The 15,131-nt window shown below is 60.0% G+C and overlaps 1 protein-coding gene across 1 annotated transcript in view; it reads right to left on the bottom strand.

Moving 5' to 3' along the window:
- The window catches only part of HDAC7 (histone deacetylase 7), an 84,998-nt gene that overhangs the window by 31,720 nt on the left and 38,147 nt on the right, over positions 1 to 15,131 (bottom strand). The gene's annotated exons all lie outside the window — the stretch shown is intronic.

Here is a 15,131-nt window from a genome sequence, read left to right as displayed (position 1 = left end):
TCGGAATGCCTTGGAGCGGGTCTGCGGCATCGCGGTGCCATCCGGGAATTCCAGGATTACGGAGCCAGCGGCCACCGCTGTCCCTTGCTGGGGATATCGGGAGCGGGTTCTGCGGAGAAGGGCGCTTCCAAGAGCGGAAATTGCTGGGAAAATCCCTCCCCGCGGCCCTTGGAGGGGCTGGAAAACAGGAGAGGATGGGATGGGAGCGAGGGAGGCCTCGTGCCACGGGGTGAATGGACCCAGTGTCCAGCTCTTCCCGAGCCTTTCCTGCAGCTCCGAGCAAATCCCGAGGTTCTCCATATCCTTCCCAAAAAGCCACTGCCCAAATCCCGCTCCATGGCATCAAAGGGGATGCTCCCTCCGTGCAGGGCGGCCCCTTCCCAGCGCATTCCCACTGCACGAGCTCCCGTTCCCTCCAGCATCCGCGCGCTCTTCCCGCCTCGGGAATGCCGCCCGGGAATGCCGAGGCCAACGCGGAGGCTCTGCCACCCCGGGGCGAGGACACGGTCCCCGGATTTGGGATTTTCAACACCGTTTTGCCCTTTCTTTGCTCAATCCGGGAAAGGCCTCTGGAAAGGGCCTGTGGATGCTGCTAGAGGGAATAATCCGGAGAGGCTGGGAACAGGCGCCGGGAGCAGCGGGATTGCTGGGATCCCGCTCATGCCTTTAGCAAGCGCCCGAACGGGGGGGACGGGGCTGCTCCCGCTGATCCGTGCAGGGACACGGAGCAATTCCCGGGTCGATTCCTGCTCTGGGAATGGGCCCATCGCCGCTTCCATCCGCTGCGATCCAGCTGGAGATCCTGCTCCTGCCAGATCCCGGGATGCGTCAGGAAGGCGGCGTTTTCCCAGTTCCCCGTGGAGGAGGGAAACGCTGCGGAGCCTGGCCCCAAATCCATGGCAAAACACCCCGTTCCAGGGGCATTTCCCACCGTGCCCTGTTCGGAACCCATCTCCCTTCCTTCTCTCTCCATCCTGCTTCCCTTTGGTCTTGCGGAGCTTTTTCCTTCTTTTAAAGGCAACGCCGGGTCTGGATTTTATTCCCTGCCGTAAATTCCCTGGGATTCTTTCTTAATTAGGACTAGAGGCAGCGCAGCTGCAAATGCCGCTTCCCACCCCGACGTCACTCTGCTCCAGAGTGCACACCCGGCTGCACCGCTCAGAATTCCCATTCCGTGTCCTGCTTCCATCCCAGGCAGTTTTACATGCCAAACGCCTTCCCAACCCTCAGTTTTGCAGGAAACTCTTCCCCCATGACCAAACCTTGCTGCAAATCCAGGTGAGTTGCAGCCTTCCCACTATTATTTTGGATATTTTGGCAAAATAAAACCACCGGCTGTTGTAATGAGACCCAGCTGAGAGCTTTGCTCGTCCCGAGATCCGTCTTTGGGGCAATCCTGTGTTTCTGAGTGCAGGATCCATCCCTATGGCAATGCTCAGCGCGTAGGAAAGGCATCCAGGAGCAAAAGAACTGGGAAGCACTTCCAAACCGGCGCCGACAGCGAGATCCCGCAAGGAAGGAAGGAAACGGAGGAAAAATCCCAACGCTTCCAGTTCCCTGATCCTCAGAGGTTTTCCAAGGGTTTGTCCTCACAAATCCACACCTCAAAACACAACCAAAAGACAGGCAGCCAAAGAACAGGCGAGATCGGCAATGGGAATGGTGGAATTCCGCATGGAGACGGAACAAGACGCCGGTTTCACGGGGAATGATTTGATGGGAGAGGAGAAGGGATGCGGCATCGCCGGGATCTTCCCTTGGGATGGACGGAGCAAACACACAAATCCCAACATCCAGCTCCGCGATGGCTTCGGAGCATCAGCCGAAGGATGGAGCAGGAATCCCCATCAGAGACACATCCGCGTCCCCTCCATGCTCTATGTCACGTACCTGGCCAAGAAGCATCAACACGTGGATGTTTTTACCAAGGGAAGGGGCCTCTGGAGGTCTCTGCTTCAACCTTCTGCTCAAAACATGGTCAGCTCTGCACTCAGAGCAGGTTCCTCAGAGCTTTAGCAAATCTGGTCTTGAAAATCCCCAAGTGTGCAGGTTGGGCAGCCTCTCTAGGCCTCATCCCAACACTTGACCATTCTTACAAATCATAGAATCATGGAATCACGGAATGTGCAAGGTTGGAAGGGACCTCTCGAGGTCACCTAGTCCAACCCCTGCACACGCAGGGTCACCTAGAGCACGTGGCACAGGGCTGCGTCCAAGCGGGTTTGAAGATCTCCAGAGAAGGAGACTCCACAACCTCTCTGGGCAGCCTGTTCCAGGGCTCTGGCACCCTCACTGTGAAGGAATTTTTCCTTAAGTTCCTGTGGAACTTTTGGTGCTCCAGTTTGTGGCCGTTTCCTCTAGTTCTGTCGGTGCCACCAGTGCAAAGAGGCCGCCCCATCCTCCTCACTGCCTCCCTTGAGGTACTTCTAGACACTGCTCAGGTCCCCTCTCAGCCTTCTCTTCTCCAGCTGAACAGGCCCAGCTCCCTCAGCCTCTCCTCACAGGGCAGATGTTCCAGGCCCCTGATCATCCTCGTAGCCCTGCGCTGGCCTCTCTCCAGCAGCTCCACATCCCTCTTGTCCCGTGGAGCCCAGAACTGGACACAACGCTCCAGATGTGGCCTCACCAGGGCTGAGCAGAGGGGCAGGATCCCCTCGACCTGCTGGAGACTCTTCCTAACACCCCCCAGGATCCCATTGGCCTCCTTGGCCACGAGGGCACCTGCTGCCTCATGGTCACCTTGTCACCCACCGCGACACCCCGGTCCCTCTCCCTTTTCCCAGAGTTTTTCCAAGTGTTTCTTGATGAAAGTTGAGCCAGGGGTGTCTGTAGAACCCGCACGCGGTGCTTATGGCACAGGGACCGTCACCAGAATTCCCTAGTGCCCCTCGATTTGGGATATACGTGACAGCATCCTGACTGCTTCCCAGCCGTGAAAAACAAAACTCCGGGCCGATTTCAGGATAAGATTCCAAGTTCCCCAGTTACAGCTGTGATTCATCCGCCAAAGCCGACATTTCAGTGCAGATGTCGGAGGCGGCTCCTGAGACACCCGTAGGAAATCCGTGGATATCCTGGAACACCGGGACACGGCGCCAGGCGCTCCGGGCCCACACGGGAATGCCATCCCTGCAAACACCTGGAATTTCGGGAGCTGGAGCTCCAGCTCCATCGGCTCCGCGGATCCACTTTGCTGCAATCTATGCCCGGAACATCCAGCTCCCTGTCCCAACCCACGCGGATGAGATAAGGGAGCCCATAAAACACGTTGCAAACGGGCCCGTTTCCCTGCTCCGCCGAGAAACCGGGAATTTAACAGCATTCCAGGCTTCTAGGCGCTGCAGAAACGACGTGACCGGTTATTGGAAAACCGAATCCACGACCCAGGGATCATCCAGACGTGCCAGAACCCGGGACAACCCCGCGGGGCGCGTGCCGAACACGGCGGCATCTCCCTATCCATGTGCTTTAGCGCACGAGCCCAAAGCACATTCCCAAGGTCCGGAATTCCAGAGGCCTTCGGTTTGCAACAGGCCCCAATCCCAAAACGCAGCAGCAGGAATCAGGTGCCACCAGGTGTCCCACGCTGGGGACAGAGCCCTTTGGGACCTAAGGTGCCCTGGGCACCTCCGTGGATGGAGATCGTTGGTTGCCACTTTCAGAGGACAACAAATTTCCCGATTTTGGGACGCAAGCACAAGCCTAGGGGGAATTCCAATGATGCCAGGCCAAACCGTGCCCATCCTGCCCGCTCCGAAGGCGGGAATGCCACGCAGGGAAGGGAGCGGAGAGCGGCTCCACGGGCTCCGTGCCCGCATCCCGCTTGGACGTTGGCCTTCCTGCGCGTTTACCTTCGGGCTGTGTCTTATCTCCGATGGGAGGGCTGTGTTTTCCTTGGAGATACGGTTATCTCGGGCCCTTTTCCGTGCGGAATGCCGCGCGCCGTGTCCATAGGTTGTGCCCGCGGGAATCTGCGCTTCCCGAGCCCTTCCGCTGCCCTCTCCGTGGCTCAACACCCCCTAGTAGGAAATGGATGATCCTACATAGAAGCATTTGGCATCTTCCCTCCCCAGATTTGCTGGATAATCCCAGGAACAGCTCCGATTTCTGCGCACGTGAGGCCATTTCACCCTGTTCCCTAGCTCCCAACGGAACCTTCCGCTCTCCAAAGGCTCATCCAGAGCCAGGGATGCGGCCCGGCCCTCCCGGGACATCCCGGATGGATGGAGCGTGTCCGGAGTCCCGGCCTCCCGTGCCCGCCGTTGGGAACGCAGCTTTCCGAGCGCTGCAATTCGGGAGACGTTGCCCATTCCAAGCTGTTCCGAAGGGGAAGAGGCGGATTAGCCGAACGGGCCCGCGGCCTCCGGAGCTGCGATCCCATCCGGATCCTCCCCCGCGGCCCCGGGCTCACCGGATTCCCGCCGCTCCTTCCCTCTCCGCTCGGATACTCCGCGCGGCTTCCGCCGCCATCTGGGCTCCATTTAGGGGAGCTGCTGCTTTCCGCAGGGCTGTAATCTAAACTTTGGGATTGAGTTTACACGGCGCATTCCAGCGTCTCACCGCGGGGCCTCCCGCGCCCGGCCTCATCCCACGGCGGGATGGAGCCGGGAAGCGGGAATCCGCACGGCCGGGGCGGCAGAACCGGCTGGCCGGGAATTGGGTCAGTCTCCATGGCCAAGCCGGGCCCGGCGACGCTGTTGAAGCTCGTGCGGATTCCACCCCTCGCAGCACCAAATCCGCTCGTTTTTTGCCTTAAATCCAAGTCTTATCTCCATCCACAGCGCAGAGGCCTCCAGAGCACACGGTCCATCCCGCGGTGCATCTCCCACCGGGAGCACGGGAGAACACGGATGCGCGTCCGCTTTTGCACCGCTCGTTGCACCGCAGCGACGCATTCGGAATGCGGCACGGATTTCCCATTCCATGCTCCCCACGCCCGGGACGCATCCGATGCTTCCCACCGTCCCACCGCATTCCCAAGGATGAGCAGGGATGACCAGGGATGTCCCAGGGATGTGCCGGACACGACACAGCAGGATGCACCGAGAGCCGCGAGCACCAGGATGCTCCAAGCTCCCCCTTCCCAAACAAGCACCCTAAACACATCGGACATTGGATTCCTTCTCCGTATCCATCTATTCCCTAGGAAGTGAGGGCAGATTCAACCGGCAAAGCCCCAGCAAGCCCCGAGGCGAAGCCAAAACCAAAACCTGACATTTCCAACAAACATTTGGACTTTTCCCAATGGGATTTAGGCACTGGAGGACGCCGGACCTTGGCGGCACCACGTTACCTTCCCAGGCCGGAAAAACAGCTTGATCCAGGGAAATTGCTGCAGCTCTACGGAGCATCCCCTTGGCGAGGGAATGGGGAGCCTACCCGAGGGCTAAAATACTAAAATACCAGTTTTGGGCCAAAAAGCCAAACCCACAGCAAGTCCCTTTGCTGCAAGGGGGCAGAGCATCCATGTGGCTCTATCCAATGGGAAAAGCAGATTCCAGGCCCAGTTTTTAAGGGCTGGAGGAGCCCGGTTTGCACAGGGCACTGCTGCCGCTCCGGAGGCTCCGATTTGGGGGCAAACCCGGAGAGTTTGGTCCAGCCGCCCCGGGCTTGCAGCACGAGCTCCGGAATTAGCCCGGCGGCATCGGAGGGTTTCAGAAAGGGCGAGAAATTCAGTTTTAAACAGGAACCGTGTTGCAATCCCCTCCGCGGAGCCCCATCCTTTTCCAACGCCTCCGGAACCGAACCGACCCGCTGGGTCCAGCTACTCCCAATTCCACACCGGGAAAGATTCCCTGGTTCTGCGAGGAGAAGGAGGAGAGGAAGAGCCTCCTTCCCTGCCTGCTCCCACGTTTCCATCCGTAAACAGCCGACGCTGCCGATCTCCGGATCCCGCCTCTCCGAGCTGACGCGCGGAGTCCGCAGGAATTCCCGGCGCTTCCCAGCGGAGCGGGCGATGCCGGCTACACCCGGCCGGCCCGCGGCGCCCCTGCCCCGCGTCGCTGCCGTCACGGATCGCGACCGGCTCCAACGCGGCGTCATTCGGATTGCTCCAAGCGTCCCAAAAGCTTCCCGTTTTCCAGAGGAGCCCCCAGCGGAGCAAAACTCCAAGGAAAGGGAGTTTTGGAGAGCGCGGCTCCAAAGGGAGCTCGGAAGCCACGCGGGGGGGTTTGCAAGGCAGCGCACGTGCACGGAGCACCGGCTTTTGGCAGGAAAATCCTTCCACGGAGGAGGCTCCGTGCCCTCCGGGCAGGCTCCAAGTGGCAGTTCCGCAGCTGTTCCAAATTGGAGCGGCAGATAAGGCTCCAATGATTCACTCGGGGCAAACCTTTATTTGTTCTTGCTTACCCAGGAGGAGCCAGCAGCTGCTAATGCTAAATTGGGACAGCTCCCAAGTGCAGACAAAGCCCTGCAAAAACAAAAAAAATACCGCGCAGGCTCCGGGAGGAACCGAATGCTCCAAAACCAACCCTGGAAGAGGGCGTTGAAGAAGGAGCGCAGCGCGGGAGGAAGAGGAAGCCAGAGAGCACCTAAAAATAAACGTTAAAAAAAGCAGCCGGGCGCAGGACGAGGGCCCGGGCGCACGTGACGGCAGCGGAGCGGGACGCGGAGGGCCCGGAGTGCCCGGAGAGCCCGGAGTGCCCGGAGCCGGCGGCGACGGGTTCGCTCCTGCCAGGCCTGGGGGCTCTCCCGGAGCTTCCGAGGCCTCGGGAATCGCTCCCGGAGCCTCCGAGGCCTCAGGGGTCTCCTGAGGTCGCCTTGGCCTTGTGGGTCTCTCCTGGGGCCTCTGAGGCCTTGGGATCTCTCCTAGGGCCTCCTCAGCCTCGGGGGTCTCTCCTGGGGCCTCCTTGGCCTTGAGGTTTCTCCTAGGGCCTCCCAGGCCTCAGGAGTCTCCTGAAGTCTCCTCGGCCTTGAGGTCTCTCCCGGGGCCTCCTTGGTCTCGGGAGTATCCCGAGGTCTCCTCGGCCTTGGGGGTCTCTCCCGGGGCTTCCCAAGCCTCAAGGGTCTCCTGAGGTCTCCTCGGCCTTGGGGTCTCTCCTGGGGCCTCCTTGTCCTTGGGGGTCTCTCCCGGAGCCTCCGAGGCCTGGGGTCTTTCCCGGGGCCTCCTTGGCCTCGAAAGTCTCCTGAGGTCTCCTTGGCCTTGGGGGTCTCTCCCAGGCCTCCTCAGCCTTGGGGGTCTCTCCTGGTGCTTCCTCGTTCTTGGGGGTCTCTCCTGGAGCCCCCCAGGCCTCTGGAGTCTCCTGAGGTCTCCTCAGCCTTGGGGGTCTCTCCTGGGACCTCCTTGGCCTTGGGGGTCTCTCCCGGAGCCTCCTTGGCCTCAGGAATCTCTCCCAAGGCCTCCTAGGCCTCAGGGGTCTCCTGAGGTCTCCTTGGCCTTGGAATCTCTCCCAGAGCCTCCGAGGCCTCGGGAATCTCTCCCAGGGCCTCCTTGGTCTCGAGAGTATCCTGAGGTCTCCTCCGCCTTGAGGGTCTCTCCCAGGGCCTCCCAGGCCTCGGGAGTCTCCTGAGGTCTCCTCGGCCTCAGGAGTCTCTCCTGGGGCCTCCTTGGCCTTGGGGGTCTCTCAAGGTCTCCCAGGCCTCAGGGGTCTCCCGAGGTCTCCTCGGCCTTGGGATCTCTCCTGGGGCCTCCAAGGCCTGGGGTCTCTCCCAGGACCTCCCAGGCCTCTGAAGTCTCCTGAGGTTTCCTTGTCCTTGGGGGTCTCTCCCGGGGCTTCCTCGGTCTTGGGGATCTCCTGAGGTTTCCTCGGCCTCTGGGGTCTCTCCTGGAGCCTCCCAGGCCTCTGGAGTCTCCTGAGGTCTCCTTGTCCTTGGGGGTCTCTCCCGGGGCTTCCTCAGCCTTGGGGGTCTCCTGAGGTCTCCTCAGCCTCGGGGGTCTCTCCCGGGGCCTCCTTGTCCTTGGGGGTCTCTCCCGGGGCTTCCTCGGCCTTGGGGGTCTCCTGAGGTCTCCTCAGCCTCGGGGGTCTCTCCCAGGGCCTCCTTGTCCTTGGGGGTCTCTCCCGGGGCTTCCTTGGCCTTGGGGATCTCCTGAGGTCTCCTCGGCCTCGGGGGTCTCTCCCAGGGCCTCCTCAGCCTCAGGAGTCTCCCAGGCTCCCACCCATTCCCTAGTCCCGCTGCCACAAACGGCGGCCACCGGCTCCCCGCGAGCGGGGAAGGAGGCGCAAGGAGGGAGTCACTGGGGCAAAGATCCCGAGAGCAGCTCGTGCTCCGCGGCGCCTGCACCTGGGCCTCCGCGGAGGCCAACGGCAGCGAAAAGCCCCAAAACACAAAGGGATCCTCCACCCCGCGGGGGCATTTTGGGTCTTTCGCAAGGTTTAGACGGCACGAGAGGCTGGACAAGGCCGGGGTTCCCCGTGCGCTAAATCCCTGCTCGCACCAACCATGGCCAGGGCCTCCATCCCTCAGCACGGGGAAAACTCGGAGCATTTCCCGGAGCGCTGGTGTGCAAATCCTCCTAAACCTGCACAGCTTGTAGGAGACACCTCCGCAGAGCGGGAATTTGCAGAGCTGGAGCAGATCCCAGCAGAGCCCGTCGCGCGCTCCTCTCCTGCGGCGAAATTCCCGGCACTTCCGAGCTGGGATGCTCATCCGAACCAAAAGCACCGGACTCGCTCCAGCAGCGGCTCTGGAACAGCACAGGCCTACACAGATCCCCAGGGGGATTCAGGTTTCAATCCTGGCCCATTCCCAAGCCTTTCTCCATCTCCATTGGGATGCATGGAAGGAGGCTTCCCGGGAACAGTGCGGATTCGCGCCCACCCCATCCAGGAAACATTCCCCGGATTGCCCGGTGAGAAGGATACTTACTGGACAGGCTGAACATTCCCGGCGCGCCGGATGCAAACCCGAGCTATGGTGAGAACATCCAGCTAGTTCCGCTCCCGGGAACGCGCTCCGCATCCCACATCCACTTCTGCTTCGCGGCTGCCCTGCCTGTATCTGGTCATGGGTGCAGCGAGGGGCATCCGAGAAGCCTCCGTGTCCATGGGACACACGGAATGGGATATTTAACAGGTTTGCACGTTGCACCGAGTCCTCCCGAGCCTTCGGCCTCCTCCGGAGCCCGCGGCGGCTCCGGCCTCGTCCCTGCGGAATTGCGGCTCCCGGGCACAGCAAGGCGAACGCGTGCGAGCCCGGAGCTGCTGGGCAGGGCTGTGCCCAAGCCCTTCCTTCCGAGCCACCACGAAATGCAAACAAAGCTTTTGCATGGCTTAAGTTGGCTATTCTTTACCCTCCGGTCCTTGAACTCATGACTACTGAGTAACGCGGCGCGCTCGGCGAAGCGGCGAGCCAAGAATAGAGACCTTGAAGTGAAACCTCCCGGGATTGGCAGCTATTTCGGGCGCGCGGGGCCGCCGGGGCGGCGTGACATAAGAGGATAGAAAGAGGAAACTGCGCACAACAACTCTCACCTCCCCAAGAAAGAGCTTGGGGACGGGGGGCAGAGCCGCCGCGCGGGCTCCAAACGCTGCGACGGGTCCCCAGGGCCAGCTCCTTGTTCCCAAACGGGGTCCCCGCTTGGCTTTGTGGCCGGGTGACACCAAGTGCTGTCCCCGAGCGCCGCGGTGGCACCACGACAGCGGGGCCACCACGGGGGGACTCCAGCGGGCAGCAATTCCATGTGTCCATCATGTGGGAAGCAAATCCCAGCGAGTCGTATTCCCCCTGGGAACCCGGAGCATCCCATGGAGCGATCTGCACACATGGACACACGTTCAATCCACCCGGGCACATCCATGGGGCAGGACCAAACCACTCATGGTCACTGAAGCTGCATCTCAAAGTGAAGCAATACAGCCAAAACTACCCAACAGGGCACCCAAAACCTCACTTTCTCACCTCAAATTGGCCCTTGCAACTCTGCAGTGCAGAGGACACTAAGAAAAGAGGGTCTTGGTCTCGCCCAGCTGCCAGATGCATTTAGGAAAAACACGGTCTCCGTTTGCACCTGGCATTAATGTCAACACAGGAAAATGTAAATGGCAACACTTGATGCATATTTAACACCGGGAAAACAAGCTGTGGTTTCTGGAAGTCAAAGTCACCACCTGGAACCAGCGTCCGCGGCGGCTCTCGGTGCGTCCAACCCTCAGCACGTGCAGGCTCCCAACTGCAGCATTCCGCTCGAGACACAACCGTGCTCCTACTCTTCATAGGATCATGGAATCACGGAATGCCGGAGGTTGGAAGGGACCTCTAGGGATCATCCAGTCCAACCCCTGCACACGCAGGGTCACCTAGAGCACGTGGCACAGGACTGCGTCCAAGCGGGTTTGAAGATCTCCAGAGAAGGAGACTCCACAACCTCTCTGGGCAGCCTGTTCCAGGGCTCTGGCACCCTCACTGCTAAGGAATTCTTCCTTAAGTTCCTGTGGAACTTTTGGTGCTTCAGTTTGTGGCCGTTTCCTCTAGTTCTGTCGGTGCCACCAGTGCAAAGAGGCCGCCCCATCCTCCTCACTGCCTCCCTTGAGGTACTTCTAGACACTGCTCAGGTCCCCTCTCAGCCTTCTCTTCTCCAGCTGAACAGGCCCAGCTCCCTCAGCCTCTCCTCACAGGGCAGATGTTCCAGGCCCCTGATCATCCTCGTAGCCCTGCGCTGGCCTCTCTCCAGCAGCTCCACATCCCTCTTGTCCTGTGGAGCCCAGAACTGGACACAATACTCCAGATGTGGCCTCACCAGGGCTGAGCAGAGGGGCAGGATCCCCTCGACCTGCTGGAGACTCTTCCTAACGCCCCCAGGATCCCATTGGAACAGGAATAAGTCATAAGCAGGGATCCAGAGCCCACAGCGCCAAAGAACCTCATCCCTTCAAGCCCTGGGGTCACTCGATGGAGGGAACGCCGTGCCTTGGGTCCCACCATGTGCTCCTTCCAGCCCCTGTCCATGGCCTGCATGGAAGCAGAGGGGCTTGTCGGGATGCGGATCCCCAGGAACGGGATGCGCTCCCCATTGCCGCAGGCGCCGGCCCGGTGGTTTCATCAGGCTTCGACGCGCTCCAAATCCACCAGGATTAACTGTGCCAGCCCTCGGGCTTGGGCTCTACGGAAGCAATTCCCAAGCTTTTTTAATTCAGGGAAGAGGAAGGGACAGGTATGAGCGGAACCCCACAAGAAGCAGAAGCTCCTGAGAATCCCTTGCAGTGTCCATGGAAATGCAGCGAGTTCTCCACCCTGGATATCCCCGGATGGCCAAGGAGCATCCGTGCAGCAGGCACCGCCGTGGGACACGGACACCGAGGCCAGGTGGCACTAAAAACACCAAGATCTTGTCACCTGCATCGCCTCGGATCTGTCCCTTAGCCAGCCTCCCATGGCCACTGCAAGGAAACACGGGAAAACCGGCGTTTCCATCAGCCTCCGGAGCATCGCTTAAGGCAGAGGGAGCTAAAGGAGGAGTCTCCGGTAGGAACAAAAGAGACTATTTTCACTAAGGAATTGCACCCCCAGGCTGTGCAGGAAAACCCTCTGCAACATAAGTGCATTAAACCAGGAGTGAACCAGGAGAATTTGCATGAGCCTTGGAGCTGAGAATAAGCACAGAGGAAGAAATTCAGAAAGAAATTCAGAAAGAAGCCCCTGTTTTGTGGCGGATGATCCGCAGGAAGTGACGCTTCCCCGTTTTCCGCGCTGCCCGAGGCTCCGCTCTTACGCAACGGGAGCTCTTGCCAAAGCAGCCTCCTCGGCACCGGGGCTATTTTTCCCTTCACGGAAGGAGAATCTCCCTTCTGCAAGGGAAGGCTCCGGAATATCCTCGGAGCGGCTCCTCACAGCACCCGTCCCGCGTTATCCGGAGCCCCTTCCCGCCTCATTCCATGTCCTTGTGTCCTTTTGCAGAGGGGTGACCAGGCAGAGACTAACAGGGAGCTCCTGGGCTTCCCAAATCCATCCATACGGAGCAGAAAGCTGGGAAAGGACCGGAATCATTCCAGAAGCAAAGGAGACTGTGGATATTTTAAAGGTGGGAGCCTATTGCTGTATCCTCTTTGGATGTGGACACATCTGGAGCGCAGGACCCAACGCACCGAGTCCCCTGCTTGTCACATCCTTTGGTCACCGCATCCATTCCATCAGGAGCAAAATCCCAACCATCCCACAGCCCTTCCCGTGGTGAGGAAAACACATTTAGCTTGATGGGAATTTAACGGGAGCGCTGCCGCGATTCTCGGAGGATTGACCTAATTCCGCACACTTGGAATGAGCGCTGCATCTCCGAAGCTGAACGGATTGAAATAGGGGAATCGAGTAAATGCACTTGGAGCCTTTAGCATCATTAACATTAGACAGTGAAGAGATAGGAAAGCGGGAGGCCAGAAATAATAAAAAAATAAAAAGCACAACAATCCTAACAGGGAGAATCACCAGGATTAATCGATCCAGGAGAAAACAGCCTTGTCGGGAAGCCCCAACGCACTGGGATGCAGCCCTACCTGCTAATTCCACCCTTAAAACACCAGTTCCGAATCATTTCTCAAAGCAGCAGATGGTTGAACCTTGTTTTTGACTTTAGGAGAGCTATAATAACCCAATCGAGCTTTTCTGACCCCAAATTCCATGGCCAGCTGGTCGCCCAGGAGCCGCAGGTTGCGCGTGGCCGTGTCCCAGCCCGGGGTCCGTTTTGCACCGATGTTTTGATCCAGCTGCGCAATCCGGAGCTCATCCTCTTGCTGGACACGGATACCCCCGTGGGATGAGGTTATAACACAGTTATCCATAGGGAAGCACAGATGGACTAGAGCTAAAACAGGAGGGTTTACGCTTACGCTTTTCCCTTGTTTTTTGGGGCTGTTCAGGCTGGAAAGGTATTTAAGGAGCTGATAGCGCTAAATACACCCTTGGCTAAACCTCTGCAGTGCAATATAAGGAGATGACTTAGCTTTTAGCAGCAAAAATGAGGAGTCAACCACGACCGACGCGCCCAGCAGGTCTCCAAGGCCCTTGCGACACCGTCACATTTATGCAAATGTCCCAATTCGGGCCTTTCTTTGGTGACAAATTTACCCGTGTGGTGCCGCAAGCCGAGCCTTGCACAGGGGAGGTTCAGGACCAAACTGCACACACTAAAAGTGCTAAAAAAGGAGGAAAAACAACACGGTGGATCCACCGGAGCGTCCGATTGGAATTTGAGGCTTCTCTGCAGCGTTTTTGGGGTAGCAGAGCAGGAGAGAGATGGAGAGGGGCTCTCAAAGCGTCGGTCACAGGGGGCTGCCCAAGCCTGACACCCATCTGCAACTGAGACCAGGACCCGCTTCCTTGGCCTTCAAACCCATCCACACTCATTCCCTGTGCAAGGAATCTGCAGGGAAACCGGGAATGGGAAGGCAGCAACGTGTGGGTCCGGGAAAAGCTGCGTTCCTGCCTTGGGCCTGCGAGGAGCAGAGGAAAACAGGGAAACACGGCGGGAAGAACCCGGAACGGCAGCGCACGTGGGACAAAACCGGGGGTGGGAAGCGGCTGCAGGAAAAGACGCAGGGTAAGAAACCAGATCAGGAAAACGACGGTCCCGACGCTCCAATTCCCAAAGTCCGGCTCGGAATCGAGTCCCGGAGAGGAACGGGGAGATTCCCAGCGGAGCGGCCGGGTCCCCCCGCGAGCGCCGGGCACCGACGCGGGAGGAGCGGCCGTTTTCAGCGCGGTGCCAACGCGCTCACTTGTTTTGATTCCCTCCCTGCGGTCCCAGCTGTTAAATCCATGATTACGGCATCTCCCCTGGTAGAAAAACACACGCACGCCGGCCAGCAGAGCAGGAAAAAAGCCCTGGAAAGCTCCACAAACCTTCCTCGATAAGGGCATTTTAAACCCTCACCTTAATGACTTGGAAGCGCTCCGGGTTTCCCAGCGCTGCTCGTGCCTCTCTGCCCTGTGATGGGATAAGGGGATTTGTGGCTCTTATTGCAGAGTTATTGGCACTGCCACTCGCATCCCTAGGGAAAGCTGCCCCAAAGTGCTTCAGGCTTCCAGCTCCTTGTTTAATACCGAGTTCCTAACACCACATATAACCTCGCTCTTTAATCCAACCCGCCGTGCCAACGAAGCGCAAACGCAGAGCCCCAACCGCAGCGGATCTGAATTCCCCATCTCCGCCGGAGGCAAAACGCAAATCCAGACCCATCATCTTGCGAGGACAGAAGGTTTCCTGCTTTGCTAGGCGGATAGGACGCCGGGGAGCGGCGAAACGCTCCGCTTGGAGCGCGCGGCATCCAAAGACACGCACACAAAACGAGGTTATCCCTGCCCTGGAAAGTTTTCCATGAGTCCAAGCAAGACGCACCAACCTGCAGGAAAAGGCGCACGCGGGAGCACTCCCAATGCTCTGTCCATAGGCCAGCCCCGGACTGGATAACACCTTCCCCATGGAAAACGCCGTGGGAAGCGCGGATTTTTCGGAGCACGAGGAATGCCAGCACAGGGCAAATCCCACATGACGCGGGGACCGGGCATTCCCGACGGATCCAGGGAAGCGCCGCAGGGCGCTCCATGCCCTCCTTCCCAACTCCTGGAGACCTCCAGCACGGAAGGAGATGGGATCCCCGTGGAAATATTCAAGGAAATATCAGCTCCGAGCTTGCTGCACGCACGGGAGGGCCGCGGGCCTCGCTGGACCCCAAGGCAGGTGCCCGCGAGCCCCGAGCGCTTCCCCGGGTCCCCAATTTGGGGACGCTGCTACCGCCCCGACGCGGCTCCGGTCCCCCCCATGTCCCTCCTGGGCTCCCCGCGGGCATTCCCGTTTCCGCGGGCATTCCCGGCTCCGGAAGGCGCATCCCGAGCCGCCCCGCTGGACAACTCCGCATCATGGGGCTGCTTTTGGGGCCGCCACCACCCACCGAGGACCCGGGGGACCCCAGCAGACCCCCCCCCTCACTGAGGTGACAGCGCGGGCCACCCCCGGGAGCCTTCGCTGTCACCGCGGCTCCTTCCTCCTCCTCCTACCTGGGCCGGGGGCGCCGCTCCCCGCCGGGCCCGGGCTCGGGCCGGCGCCATCCGAGGCCGAAGCGTCCGCGGGCCGCAGCCCCCGGGGCAACGCGGGCATCGGGCTCAGGCGGCGGCGGCGACCGCGGCCTCCATGGGCTCCATGGGGCTGAGCGGCCGCTCCACCTGCGCCGCGGGCCCGGAACCGCGCGCGGCCCGGCCGGGAC

The sequence above is a fragment of the Tinamus guttatus genome, unplaced genomic scaffold, assembly GCF_059628265.1.
Source record: "Tinamus guttatus ecotype Peru unplaced genomic scaffold, ASM5962826v1 Tinamus_guttatus_pri_ptg000433l, whole genome shotgun sequence".
Lineage (NCBI taxonomy): Eukaryota > Metazoa > Chordata > Aves > Tinamiformes > Tinamidae > Tinamus > Tinamus guttatus.
Note: the sequence above shows the minus strand (reverse complement) of the source record. Positions and strands in the feature narration are given on the sequence as shown.